At 36.6% G+C, this 13,183-nt stretch overlaps 1 protein-coding gene across 6 annotated transcripts in view; it reads left to right on the top strand.

The window, feature by feature from the left end:
* Window positions 1-13,183, top strand: part of HMG20A (high mobility group 20A) — a 77,638-nt gene that overhangs the window by 30,391 nt on the left and 34,064 nt on the right. For 2 of the 6 annotated variants that reach the window (XM_025884008.2, XM_073877425.1), the window contains one exon: window positions 943-1,023. The exons of the other annotated variants lie outside the window; for them this stretch is intronic. The gene's annotated coding sequence lies outside the window, so the exon portion shown is untranslated. The remainder of the gene's footprint in view (window positions 1-942; window positions 1,024-13,183) is intronic. 6 annotated transcript variants of the gene reach the window in all.

Genomic DNA, 13,183 nt, shown 5'->3' with positions numbered 1-13,183 from the left:
ATCTTTAAAAAAAAAAAAGGAAATGAAATGAGTAGCTTATAATAACACAGGACGATAACATCCAAACACTTGGTCAGAATTGCCTGGGTGGGTGAGAGCCTAGAGGTTCTGTGTATGAAGGGCAAAGCCTTAGCATATTGGGTAGGGTATTTAAAGGAACAATGTTCCTAGGAAACTGTACTTCTGGAGCATTAAATATGTCAAAGTTGAATTTGGGGGCCATTTGATTTACTTTCTGAAGCCCTGAGCATTGTGAAGATTTAAGATTTAAAATCAAAATATAGAAATATAATTCTGTTTTAAATTTTCTCCTTTTTAGTTGAAACTGTTCTATTAAGCACATTACAATTATGTCTTATTTGTTTTGTGGGGAAAACTGAATTTCATTTTACTGTTCAAAGTAATGAAGACTATTACTGCTTGGCCCCCTGCAACTAAAATGTTTTGGGGTTTGGTTTTGTTTTGTTTTTTGTCTTCAACTTTTGGCTGAAGAAAAATTCCCTACTACCCAAAGCTCTCTGTTTTTCTTTTAGGAATTCTTCCTAGGAAGAGAATTTAATTTGTGAGTTGTTTAAAATGAAGAACACTTTGATGGAGTCTCTTTCCTTTTTTTTTACACTATAGTTTTTATAAATGATCTCCAATTTTCCTTCTCAAAACAGGTCATCTTTTAGTATTCATCGGCTTTGAAAGGGTAAAAGGTTTGGGAGTTGTTGCCTGTAATAGAAAGGAACATTCTTTCCATCTCTTCTTTGCAGTCTTGTTTCGCAGCTGCAGGTTTGAGCTGAAGAGAACAGTGTAAAATATAAGAAAATAGAGGAGCACTGTTCCTTGAACCAATAAGGACCTTTCCTCTAGAACTGTTAACTACTAAGTTTTTGTTTGGGTCAAAATACTAGGGACCTTTGTTTCTTCTGCTCTCTCATATATTGCTTTCCTCAGATTCTAGGCTTGAGCCATTTTGTTTTAGAGCAAGAAAGGAACCCTCCCTACCTCCCTGATATGAAACTGGATTCCAAACATGTGAGTACCCTGTGCTAAGTGTTCCATCCCAGGCATTTACTTAGCTGGTATTTTCTGCTGCCTTCAGATCTCCAGAGCATCTGTGAATTTATTATGATAATGAGCAGTTAGCTGGTCACTCCATCTGTTCAATTCATCTGTCTCTTCCCTGTTTTTCTCTTAGATTTAAATAAATATCTTTACACATATCAGCTACAACCTTTACATTTTTTTACTGTTTGTCCATCTGTCCCCCACTACGTCAATGAACTGTAAAAGGACAAGAATTTCTTGTCAATCTTATTTAACTCTGTGTCTTCAATGCATATCATAGTTACATGTAATAAACTGTGAAAGACCTTATTTTTCAGCTTTAAAACTGATTTCAGACTCGTTTAAAACTCATTTCCCCTCTTGATAAACATAAAATTCCTCTATTCTAGTATACCCTCCATGAGAATCACCAAGAAGTAAGTGAAAAAAATATGTGTCTTCACCAAACAAGAACATTAACTTTCTGTATTTTGTATACTTGATTGCTTTGGTTTTCCAAATGTAAAATTAGATTATAACATTGCGTGTTGTTGAAAACACCTTTTTGTGTATCATATGGCCTCCTACCAGGAGTATGCCCATTGTGGTGTTCCTCTTCCCCACCTTCCTCCCACCCCTCCTCCCCCCACCTCATACACACCCACCTTTTTACTGTTTCATAGTACCCAAGTGTCCCAGGAAATTGTTTGGCAAAGTACTCTACCCAGAGAAAGTAATGCCAAGTTTTATTGGATTACTTGAGCTCTTAGTTCCGGTACTGGGCCAGAAGTTGTCTTACTTAGGCAGTTATCTCCTTGTTTACTAATAATAAAAGCAGTGCTTGGATAGCCTGTGTAGGAAGGGCCACTTGGGACCCACCATCCACCATGAAAAAACCAGATAGGTGGACTGTGAACTCAAAAGGCAACACCCTGCTTGTAAAATGACAGATTCTTGCTTTGGAAGAGGTATTTTCCCTATGTTATTGCTGCGCTTTACACCCGATATGAAACTATTTCTAGATGTTTGGGGTTTTCTTTTTTCTCACAACACATATTGTGTCCTAATGAAAACAGTTCTCCATCAAGGTTCCATTGTGGGGGGACAATTCACATACAGTAATCAAACTGTCTAGAAGGAAATCTAAACAGTGTTCGGTTTCTTTTGATGATATAATACTTCCATGTTTTTAAAAGAAAATATCTGACTCAAAAGTTTGCAAAACTTTTACTTCAAAAAAATCACAGACAGAGATGGATGATTTATGTTTGTTTCTAATTCTGGCCTCTTCTCCCCATTTCTTGTTGTTTTGAGAATAGTTTCTCTAGACCAAGGACCATAAGAGACTGTAAAATTCTATAAAGCAAACCTATGTACCGTTTGACACCAAGCACGATCTTAGTCACACAGTAAAGGTGCTCAAGAAATATTTTGGTGAAATATAAACTCTACACGCATTTGCATTAAATGGGGCTGGATTATGTCCTTTGTGGCCCCAAAAAACACTGTATAATATTTAACTTCACAAAAATTGCAAGCAGTATATTGCTAGTATAGCCCCTACCCTTTATCACTAAACAGGTTATGAGTCTACCGTTGAAATATATGCAGGCCACAGCTTATAGATTTTATTCCTAATTTTTTTTCAGTTACTTTGAACTGAGAAATTGGTTCTACCTTCAAATCAAGAATCTAAGCACTTCTCACCACCTCTACTACTGCCACTGTGATCCAAGCCACCATCATCTTTCAGATGGATTATTGCAGTAGATTTCCAAATCCGCCCTTGACCCTCTCTACTCTTCATTTTTTTCTCAAAACAGCAGCCAGAGTGGGCCTATAAAAATGTTAGATAGCATGTCTTATTTACTCAAAACCTCTAGTGGCTTCTCATCTCAGAGTAAAAAGCCAGAGTCCTTACTATGATTTACAAAGCCCTATGCTGTCTGGTCCCTGGTCAGCTCTCAGACCTCATCTACTGTTTTTGCCCCTATTTCTGTCCAGCCACATTTGCCTCCTTCGGTCACATTCAGTATCCTCCTTTGCACTGGATGGTCGCCCCACCCTGGCCACTCTATCCTCACAGACATGCATCGCTCTCTCCTGCATCTCCTTCAGGCCTCAGGGAAGTCTTTCCTGGCCTCTATTTAAAATTCCAGACACCCTCTTCCCTTGAACTCGTCCTGGCTTCTTTACTGGCTCTGTTTTTTCTTAGTACTCATCACTATGTGACATTATTCATTTTACTTGTTTTTTTTTTTTTAAAGATTTTTTATTTATTTATTTGAGAGAGAGAGAATGAGAGACAGAGGGCATGAGAGGGAAGAGGGTCAGAGGGAGAAGCAGACTCCCCGCCGAGCAGGGAGCCCGATGCGGGACTCGATCCCGGGACTCCAGGATCATGACCCGAGCCGAAGGCAGTCGCTTAACCAACTGAGCCACCCAGGCGCCCTCATTTTACTTGTTTTTAATCTTGTTTTTTATCTGTCTGTTCCAGTGTCCTGTGAGCTGTGTGAGGGCAGGGATTTTGGCCTGTTTGATCACTACTTGTATCCCAGTACATAGGAAGGGCCTAGAATGTTAGATACTCAATAAATATTTGTTGAGTGAATGAATCCATTTCTTTATTGTTTAATTCCTACACTACCAGGACTCCTGGGTGGCTCAAGTCAGTTAAGCGTCTGCCTTCAGCTAAGGTCATGATCCCAGGGTCCTGTGATCAAGTCCTGCATCGGGCTCCCTGCTGAGCAAGGAGCCTGCTTCTCCTGCTGCCTGCTGCTTCCCCTTGTTTGTGCCCCTGCCCCCTCTCTCTCTCTGACAAATAAATAAAATCTTTTTTAAATTTTTAAAAAAATAATTCCTACACTACCTTACCACAATTTTTAAAAATTAATAATAGGAGCAGCTGGGTGGCTCAGTCGATTAAGCATCCAACTGTTGATTTTGGCTCAGGTCAGTCTCAGGGTCTTGAGATCCATCTCCACACTCAACCGGGGAGTCTGCTGAAGGTTCTCCCTCTCCCTCTGTTCTCACTCTTTCTCTAAAAAAAAATAAATCTTAAAAATGTATATATATAAATTAATAATATTTATACTTACACGAGCCTAGGCTCTGCATTTTAAGAATAGAGAGCCATATTTTCTGCACACCACCACTTAACCCCCAGCCAGACACACACCTCATTATGCCCTTCTCTTGAAGTAACCCTAAGCTTTATATGTATATTCCAGTTATCTCCCCCATACTAACTACCCCACCCAAGAAAGTATTTAATTATCTTTTTTCTTCTCATCTACCATATCAAAACCTACAGTGAAAGAGTTCTTAACTGAATTTCACTTAACTGAACCCCAGTTAACTGCCTGATGGGATTAGCCAGTGTCCTTATTCCCTCTGTAAAACATATTGATTAATGCCTACAGCCTGCTGACTGCTCGTAGCTTAATGTTCACAGCTGGTAGACTATTCTCTAGTAAGTCTTTGTACTTTCACCTACTCTGGTTAAATTGCATGCGTATCAAAATCAGTTGTATTTATTCTTAAGCATGTTTATAACAGGACTATCTTATTATAAATTGTATAATTATAACATTAAATATATAATATTTATGGTACTTTTTAATTAATAAACTTTATATTTTATAGCAGTTTTAGGTTCATGACAAAAGCAATCAGAAAGTACAAAGAATTCCCACATATTCCCTGTCCTCACACATGCCACAATCTCCTCCACTGTCTACATCTCCAAACAACATCATACATTTGTTACAATCAGTGAACTTAATTGACATAATCATCACCCAAAACCCTAGTTTACATCAGGGTTACTCTTGGTGTTGTACCTTCTATGGGATTTGACAAATGTAAGATATGTATCCACAGTTGGAGTATTGTGCAAAGTAGTTTCACTACCCTAAAAATCTTTGTGTTCTGTCTATTCACCCCCACCTCCCCTCTAATCTGTCAGTCACTCATCTTTTTACTGTTTCCATATTTTGCCTAATCTGGATGTCATATGGATGGGGTCATATAGCATGTAGCCTTTTTAGATTGACATCTTTCACTTAGTAATAGTCATTTAAGTTTACTCCATGTCTTTTCATGTCTTGATAACTCATTTATTTTTAGCAATGAATAACAATCCATTATCTGGATGTACTACAGTTTGTTTATCCACTCACCAACTGAAAGACATAGTTGCATCCAAATTTTAATATTATGAATAAAGCTGCCATAGACATTCATGTGCAGGTTTTTAGCAGATGTACGTTTTCAGTTCCTTTGGGTAAATACCAAGCAACTCAATTGTTGGTAAGAGTATAGTTTTTATGAAACTACAAAACTGTCTTCCATAGTGGCTATATCATTTTTGCATTCATTCCCACCAGCAGTGAATAGAGTTGTTGTTCTAAATCCACATCAGCATTTGGTGTTATCAGTGTTACGGATTTTAACCATTTTAATAGCTATATGTTGGTATCTCGTTTTATTTTTTTTTTAAGATTTTATTTATTTTTTGACAGAGACACAGCGAGAGAGGGAACACAAGCAGGGGAGTGGGAGAGGGAGAAGCAGGCTTCCTGCTGAGCAGGGACCCCAATGCGGGGCTCTATCCTAGGACCCTGGGATCATGACCTGAGCCGAAGGCAGACGCTTAACAACTGAGCCACCCAGGCGCCCCTCATTGTTGTTTTAATTTTCAATTCCTTGATGACATGTGATATTGAACATCTTTTCATATGGATACTTGCCATCTGTATATCTTCTATGGTGAGGAGTCTGTTCAAGTCTTTTGCCCATTTTTTAAATGAGTTCTTTATTTCTTACTGTTAAGATTGAAGAGTTCTTTGTACATTTTTGATAACATTTTTTGTCAGATGCAGCTTCTGCAAATACTTCCTCAAAATCTGTGGCTTGTCTGCTTGTCTCCTCATTCTCTTGACGTTGTCTTTTTCAGAAGAACAGTTTTTCATTATAATGAAGTCCAGTTTATCAGTTCTTTCTTTCATGGATCGTGCCTTTGTTATTCTGTCATACCCAAGGTCATCTGGATTTTCTCCTATGTTATCCTATACGAATTTTGTAGTTCTGCACTTTACATTTAGGTCTCTGATCCATTTTTTAAAAAGATTGTATTTATTTATTTGACAGAGAGAGAGAGAGAGCACAAGCAGGGGGAGTGGCAGGCAGAGGGAGAGGGAGAAGCAGGCTCTCCACTGAGCAGAGAGCCCAGGACCCTGGGATCATGACCTGAGCTGAAAGCAGACGTTTAACCAGCTGAGCCACCCAGGCGCCCCTCTGATCCATTTTCAGTTAATTTTCATGAAGGGTATAAGGTCTGTGTCTTAGATTCTTTTTTTTTTCTTTCTTTCTTTTTTTTTTTGGCATGTCTGGTTTTTCCAGCACCATTTGTTAAGAGACAGTCTTTGCTTCATTGTATTGCCTTTGCTCCTTTGTCAGAAATGGGTTGAATGTATTTATACGGGTTTATTTCTGGGTTCTCTATTCTTTCTATTCCAGTGATCTTTTACCAGTACCACGTTATCTTGATTATTGTAACTTAATAGAAAATCTTTAAGTTAGGTAATGTTGGTCTCACAACTTTGTTCTCCTTCAGTATTGAGTTGGCTATTCTGGGTCTTTTGCCTCTCCATATAAACTTTAGAATCAGCTTTTTTATATCCATGAAATAACTTGCTGGGATTTTTATTGGAATTGAGTTGAATCCATAGATCAAGCTGGGAAGAACTGGCATCTTGACAATATTGAGTCTTCCTGTTCATTAACTTAGAATATTTCTCCACTTATTTATTACTTCTTTGATTTCTTTCATCAGGGTTTTATAGTTTTTCTCATATAGGACTTACAGATATTTTGTTAGATTCATACCTAAGTATTTCATTTTGGGGGATGCTAATATAAATGGTAATGTGTTTTTAATTTGAAATCCCACTTGTTCATTGCTGGTATATAGCAAAGCAGTTAACTTTTTTCAAGATTTTATTTATTCATTTGAGACAGAGAGATACAGAGAGAGAGCATGAGCAGGGGAAGAGGGAGAGGGAGAAGCAGACTCCCCACTGAGCCAGGAGCCCGATGTGGGACTCAATCCCAGGACCTGGAGATAATGACCTGGTCCAAAGGCAGATGCTTAACCATCTGAACCACCCAGGTGCCCTGCAGTTAACTTTTTAAAAAATATTTTATTTATTTATTGAGAGAGAGAGAACATGCATGAGCTGGGGGAGAGGCAGAAAGAGAGGGAGAGAGCAGACTCCAAGCTAAGCATGGATCCAACATGGGGCTCGATCTCACAACACTAAGATCATGACCTGAGCCAAAACCAAGAGTCAGACGCTTAACCAGTTGAACCACCCAGGCACCCCAGAAGTAGTTAACTTTTATATATTAACCTTGTATCCTGCAACCTTGCTATACCTGCTTATTAGTTTCAGGGGTTTTTTTCAGTTTGTTCAGATTTTCTACATAGACAGCCATGTCATCTGTGAACAGAGTTATTTCTTCCTTCCCAATCTGTATACCTTTTATTTCCTTTTCATGTCTTATTACATTAGCTAAGACTTCCACTATGATGTTGGAAAGCTTTTGGGGTGGGGGATGGACATCTTTGCCTTGTCCCTGATCTTAGAGGAGAAGCTTCAAGTTTCTCATCATGAATATGATGTTAGCTCTAGGTTTCTTGTAGATGTTCTTTATCAAGTTGCAGAAGTTCTCTTCTATTCTTAGTTTGCTGAGAATTTTTAGCATGAATGGGTGTTGGATTTTATCAAATGCTTTTTCTGTATCTGATCATGTGGTGGTTCTTCTTTATCCTTTGGATGTGATGGACTGCATTAATTTTTGAATGTTGAACCAGCATTACATACCCGGGATAAATCTCACTTGGTCATGGTATATAATTCTTTTCATATGTAGTTTGCTTCAATTTGCTAATATTCTGTTGAGGATTTTTACCTCTATGTTCATGAGAAATATTGGTCTATATTTTTTCGTGTTTGATGTCTTTGGTTATTAGGATAATGCTGGCCTCACAGAATGAATTAGGAAGTATTCCCTCTGCTTCTGTTCTCTGAAAGAGATTGTAGGGGATTAGTATAGTTTCTTCCTTAAATGTTTGGTAGAATTCACCAGTAAACCCATCTGGGTCTGGTGCTTTCTGGTTTGGAAGGTTATTAATTACTGATTCAATTTACTTATTAGATATAGACCTCTTCAGATAATCTATTTCTTACTTTGTGAGTTTGAGCAGATTGTATCTTTCAAAGAATTGGTCCATTTCATCTTGGTTATCAAATTGTGGGCATAAAGTTGTCCATCATATTCCTTTATTATCCTTCTAATGCCCATGAGATCTGTAGTAGTGTCCCTTTTTCATTTCTGACATTGGTAATTTGTGTCTTTTTTATTCTTAGCCTGGCCAGAGGCTTAACAATGTTATTGATCTTTTCAAAGAACCACCTTTTGGTTTTGTAGATTTTCTTGATTGATTTCCCATTTTCAATTTTACTGATTTCTGCTCTAATTTTTATTATATCTTATCTCCTGCTTACTTTGGAATTAATATGCTCTTCTTTTTCCAGTCTCCTAAAGTGGAAGCTTAGATTATTGATTTTAGATCTTTCTTCTTTTCTAGTATATGCATTCAGTGCTGTAAATTTACTTCTAAGCACTGCTTTTGCTGCATCCCACAAATTTTCACAAGTTCTATTTTCATTTTCTTTTAATTCAAAATATTTTTAAATTTCTCTTTGTTTCTTCTTTGACTCATGTGTTACTTATAAGTGTGTTGTTTAATTTCCAAGTATTTTAGGATTTTCCAGCCTTCTTTCTGTTACTAATTTCTGGGTTTATTTCATTGTGGTCTGAAAGTAGACATTATATGATTTTTAGTCTTTTAAATTTAAGGTATGTTTTATGGCCCAGAATTTGGTCTATCTTGGTGAATGTGCCATGTTGAGAAAAATGTGTAATCTACCATTGTTAGATGAAGTAGTCCTACAGATATCAATTATATCCAGTTGATTGGTGGTACTGTTGAGTTCAACTATGACCTTACTGATTTTCTATCTTCTTGAAATGTCTATTTCTGTTAGAGGGGTTTTAAAGTCTCCAACTATAATTGTGGATTCATCTGTTTCTCCTTACACTTCAATCAGTTTTTGCTTCACATGTTTGACCCTCTGTAGTTAGACATATAAACATTAAAAATTATTATGTCTTCCTTGAGTATTGCCCCCTGGCATTATGTAATGCCCCTCTTTATTCCTGATGACTTTCTTTGCTCTGAAGTCTGCTCTGTCTGAAATTAATATAGCTACTCTTGCTTTCTTTTAATTGATGTAGTATCATTTCCCATTCCTTCACTTTTAATGTATATGTGTCTTTATATTTAAAGTGGGTTCTTTATAGACAACATATAGTTGAAACTTGTGTTTCATCACTCTTTCATTCTGACCATCTCTGTCTTTTAATTGGTGTATTTAGAACATTTACATGTAAGGTGATAATTGATATAGTTGGATTAATATTTATCATCTTTGTTACTGGTTTCTATTTGTTGCCATTGTTCTTTGTTCCTTTTTTTTTTTTTGTCTTCTACACTTTTTCTGCCTTTGGTGGTTTTAAATGAGCATTTTATATGATTCCATTTTCTCTCTCTTCTTACCATATCAGTTCTCTTTCTATTTTTACTTTTTTAAGTTGTTGCCCTAGAGTTGCAATATGCATTTAAAACTACTCCCAAGTCCACTTTCAAATAACACTGCTACATTCATGGGTAGTTCAAGTACCATATAATAGCAAAATACTCCTAATTCTTCTCTCCTATCTCTTGTATCATTACTGTCATTTATTTCACATAAGAGTGTATGTGTGTGTGTGTATATGTGGGTGTAAGCATGCATAATCAAATACACTGTTGGTATTATTACTTTAAACAAGCTGTTATCTGTTAGATCAATTAAGAATAAGAAAAATAAACATTTTTATTTTGCCCTCAATTATTCATTCTCCAGAGGTCTTCCTTTCCTTATGTGGGTCCAAATTTCTGACCGGTATTGTTTTTTCCTTCTTTCTGAAGAACTTTGTTTGTTTGTTTCACTTTCAAGTACTGCTTTCAAGGCAGGTCTACTGGAAACAAATGCCTTCAATTTTTCTTTGTCTGTGAAAGTCTTTATTTCTCCTTCACTTTTGTAAGATGATATCACAGGGTACAGAAATCTAGGCTGTTGGGTTTTTTTTCTCTCAACACTTCAAATATTTCATTCCCCTCTCTTGATTACATACTTTCTAAGGAGAGATTGTATATAATTCTCATCTTTGATCCCGTAGGTTAGATATTTTTAGGGGGCTGGCTTCTTTCTTACCCCTCTCCCCCCTCAGGAGATGTGAATGGATCAATTTTATCTTAATTCCAGTGTTTATTTTAACATACATGTTCCCAAGACCATTGTTTTTTATTATTGATTCAATTTCATTCTTTCTCTAGTGCTATATTAGTTTCAGGTGTACAATGTAGTGACCCAGCCTTCCATACATTACTCAGTGCTCATCAAGACAAGTGCACTCCTAATCCCCTTCAACTATTTCATCCATCCCCCCACCACGTCCCCTCAAACAAACCATCAGTTTGTTCTCTATTGTTAAGAGTCTGTCTCTTGGTTTGCCTCTCTCTCTCTCTTTCTTTCCTTTCCTTTGCTTCTTTGCTTTGTTTCTTAAATTCCACATGAATGAAATCATATATTTGTCTTTCTCTGACTGGCTTATTTTGCTTAGCATTATACTGTCCTGTTCCATCCATGTTGTTGCACATGGCAAGATTTCATTCTTTTTATACCTGAATAATACTCCATTGTATATATATACCACATTTTCTTTATCCATTCACCTATTGATGGATACTAGGCTACTCTCATAGTTTGGCTATTGTCAATAATGCTGCAGTAAACATAGGGGTGCATATATCCCTTCAAATTACTGTTTTCACATTCTTTGGGTTAATACTCAGTAGTGTGATTATTGGATCACAGGGTAGTTCTATTTTTAACGTTTAGAGGAAAGTCCATATTGTTTTCCACGGTGGCTGCTCAGTTTGCATTCCCACCAACAGTGCACAAGTGTTCTTTTTCTCCACATCCTCACCAACACTTGTTTCTTGAGTTTTGTATTTTAGCCATTCTGATAGATGTCAGGTGATATCTCATTGTGGTTTTGATTTACATTTCACTTATGATGATGTTGAGCAAATTTTTATATGTCTGTTGGCCATCTGGATGTCTTTGGAGAAAGGTCTGTTCATGTCTTCTGCTCATGTTTTAATTAGATTATTTGGGGCTTTTGGTGTTGAGTTGTATTAGATCTTTATATATTTTGGATACTAACCCTTTGTCAGATATGTCATTTGCAAATATCTTCTATTGAATAAGTTGTCTTTTAGTTTTGTTGATTGTTTTCTTCACTGTGCAGAAGCTTTTTATTTTGATGTAGTCCCAATAGTTTATTTTTGCTTTTGTTTCCCTTGCTTCAGGAGACATATCTAGAAGGATGTTACTGTGACCAATGTCAGAAAAATTACTGCCTGTTGTTTTCTCTTCTAGGATTTTTATGCTTTCAGGTCACATATTTAGGTCCTTAACCCATTTTGGAATTTATTTTTGTGTGTGGTGTAAGAAAGTGGTCCATTTTCATTTCTTTGCATGTAGTTGTCCAGTTTTCCCAAGACCATTTGTTGAAAACACTGTCTTTTTCCCATTGCATATTCTTGCCTCTTTGTAGAAGATTAATTGACCATATAATTGTGGGTTTATTTCTGGGCTTTCTATTCTGTTCCATTGATCCATGTGTCTGTTTTTGTGCCAGTACCATACTGTTTTGATTACAATAGCTTTGTAATATAACTTGAAGTCTGGAATTGTGATACCTCCAGTTTTGTTTTTGTTTTTTAAGATTGCTTTGGCTATTTGGGGTCTTTTGTGATTCTATACAAATTTTAGCATTGTTTGTTCTAGTTCTGTGAAGAATGCTGGTGGTATTTTGATAGGGATTGCATTGTATGTGTAGATTGCTTTGGGTAGTATAGACATTTTAACAATATTTGTTCTTCCAATCCATGAGCATGGAATGTCTTTCCATTTCTTTGTATCAACTTCAATTTCTTTCATCACTGTTTTATACTTTTCAGAGTATAGGCCTTTCATCTCTTTGGTTAAGTTTATTCCTATGTATCTTATTATTTTGGGTACAGTTGTAAATGGGATTGTTTTTCTTGATTTCTCTTCTGCTGCTTCATTATTAGTGTATAGAAATGCAACAGAGTTCCATATATTGATTTTGTATCCTGTGACTTCATTGAATTCATTTGTCAGTTCTAGTATTTTTGTTGTTGTTGGAGTCTTTAGCATTTTCTATATATATATTATTATATCATCTGCAAATTGTAAATGTTTTACTTCTTCCTCACCAATTTGGATGACTTTTATTTCTTTCTCTAGTCTGATTGCTGTGGCCAAGACTTCCAGCACAGTGTTGAATAAAAGTGTTGAAAGCTCTGTTTTTCCCAATTGAGTAAGATGTTAAGTGTGGATTTTTCATATAAGGCCTTTATTACATTGAGGTATATTCCCTGTAAACCTGCTATGTTGAGAGTTTGTATCATAAGTGGATATTGTACTTTATCAAATGCTTTTTCTGCATCTATTGAAATGATCATGTTTTTTATCCTTTCTCTTATTTTTCCTTAAGATTTTATTTTTAAGTAATCTCTACATCCAATGTGGGGCTCGAACTCACAATCCCGAGATCAAGAGTCACATGCTCTACCAACTGAGCCAGGCCAAGCGCCCCTATTCTTTCTCTTATTGATGCAATGTATCACATTGATTGATTTGTGAAAATTGAACCACTCTTACATCCTGGGAATAAATTCCACTTGATTGTGGTGAATGATTTTTTTTTTTTAAGATTTTATTTATTTATTTGACAGAGACAGCAAGAGAGGGAACACAAGCAGGGGGAGTGGGAGAGGGAGAAACAGGCTTCCTACTGAGCAGGGAGCCCGATGCGGGGCTCAATCCCAGGACCACAGGATCATGACCTGAGCTGAAGGCAGATGCTTAACGACTGAGCCACC

The sequence above is a fragment of the Callorhinus ursinus genome, unplaced genomic scaffold (genome assembly GCF_003265705.2).
Source record: "Callorhinus ursinus isolate GAN/ISIS: 27379988/994484 unplaced genomic scaffold, GSC_fseal_2.0 scaffold25, whole genome shotgun sequence".
Taxonomy (NCBI): domain Eukaryota; kingdom Metazoa; phylum Chordata; class Mammalia; order Carnivora; family Otariidae; genus Callorhinus; species Callorhinus ursinus.
The sequence above is the reverse complement of the archived record's forward strand: the minus strand, read 5'-3'. Positions and strand labels throughout refer to the sequence as shown.